The sequence below is a fragment of the Ornithorhynchus anatinus genome, chromosome X3, assembly GCF_004115215.2.
Source record: "Ornithorhynchus anatinus isolate Pmale09 chromosome X3, mOrnAna1.pri.v4, whole genome shotgun sequence".
Classification (NCBI taxonomy): domain Eukaryota; kingdom Metazoa; phylum Chordata; class Mammalia; order Monotremata; family Ornithorhynchidae; genus Ornithorhynchus; species Ornithorhynchus anatinus.
The window spans coordinates 26,610,287-26,612,057 of record NC_041751.1 but is presented as its reverse complement, the minus strand read 5'-3'; the positions used below and the strand labels follow the sequence as shown (position 1 = coordinate 26,612,057).

The following is a 1,771-nucleotide window of genomic DNA, read 5'->3' as shown; positions in this document are numbered from 1 at the left end:
CATCTGCAAAATGGGATTCAGTACCTGTTCTCTCTCCTACTTAGGCTGTGAGCCACATGTGGAATCTGATGCTCTTGCCTCTACCCCAGTGTTTAGCTCATAGAAAGTACTTAACAAATACCACAATAATTATTATTAGAAACCTGCAAGAAGAAGAGCAGCAAGGCTTTGGGGAGAACAACCAAGTTTGAGGACAATAGGATATTAAACTCCATGCCAAATTAAAGGTCTTTAATCTTTATAAAGTGCGATAGAGCATGAACCGATGTGGGACAGGTACTGTGTCCAGTGTGATTATCCTGTATCTACCCCAGCGCTTACTACAGTACTTTGCACAGAGCTAAGTACTCTTAAATATTGCTATTTTAATTATTATTATGATTTACATTGTCCAACCTTCCACCTACCTCAGAAGTTGCATCCAGTTCCTTGAGCAGTTTCACCACTGTCAATTTGCAGCCATCGGTCAACCAAACTCAATCATCTTGTCTTTTCTTACGCTGTCGAGTCGTTTCCGACCCATATCGACTCCATGGACACATCTCTCCCAGAACGGCCCACCTCCATCTGCAATCATTCTGGTAGTGGATTCATAGAGTTTTCTTGCTGAAAATCCAGAGGTCGTTTACCCTTTGCTTTTTTCCGTGCAGTAAACTTGTCTCCGCCCTAGACTTTCTCCCGTGCCACCGCTGCCCAGCACGGGGGAGTTTTGACTTGTAGCAGATTGCCTTCCACTTGCTAGCCACTGCCCAAGCTAGGAATGGAATGGTTATGCCTCTGCTTGACTCTCCCTCCCCTAGACTGGTAGAGTGCTGGAAACTCTCCAGCTGCAATCCCAAGAGGGGCAATCTGTCATCCCCAACATCAAATGGCAGACCAGTTCAGCAATACTGAAGTCAGCTCACCCCAGCGCTTAAACAATGCTCATTGCAACACACCTCCACTGGGCAAGACGTGGGACAAGAAAGGATCGTAGCTGGTATGCCAAGCAGCTGCTGTATTGGAAACTGAATTGGGGCAGGCACAGGTAGGAAGAACAGAACTCTTTTTTTTAAAGACCTAGAACATAAGAACATAAAAATGACATTACTGATTCAGGCCTATGGTCCTTCCAGTCCAAGATTCTGTCCCTAAAAGTGGCTACCCTCCTTAAAATGAATCCTTGTGTTGTAGGACCTACCATCTAATAGCTCCAAATTTTCCCCTCTTTATCACTGGTTTTTCCTTTAGTAATAATTATGAACTTGTCAGCCATAAATTTATCTAAATCCCTCTTGAACCTGCTGATATTTTTATCCTGCACAACTTCCTGTGGTAACCAATTCCATATGCTTCCCACCTGCTAGGTGGAGAGGGATTCACTTCTGCTTGTTTCCTACCTCCCATACTCAAGCTTCATTTGGGATCCCCCTCATTCTGGTTTGACGGGATTTGATTAACAGCAATTCCATCTCCCCCGTCTTTGCCTTCAATGGTTTTGTAGACGTCACTAGAGTTCCCTCTTACTCTATCTTTCCAGACTGAAGACCTTCCTTAAAAGGACCCGAGTTCTAATTCCGACTCTGCCGTCTGTCTGCTCTGTGACCTTCGGCAAATCACTTTCACTTCTCTGGACTTCATCTATCCCATCTGTAAAATGGGGATTAAGACTGCGAGCCCCATGTCGGACATGGACTGTGTCCACCTGTATATCTTGAAGCAGCAGCATGGTGTAGTGGATAGAGCACGGACCTGGGAGTCAGAGGACCTGCGTTCTAATCCCGGCTCCACC

The 1,771-nt window shown here is 45.3% G+C and overlaps 1 non-coding gene across 1 annotated transcript; it reads right to left on the bottom strand.

Moving 5' to 3' along the window:
- Positions 1-712: 712 nt before the first annotated feature.
- LOC114807702 lies at positions 713-845 on the bottom strand. The gene has a single exon (XR_003755777.1). It is a non-coding gene; the product is annotated as a small nucleolar RNA SNORA7 (small nucleolar RNA).
- Positions 846-1,771: the final 926 nt, after the last annotated feature.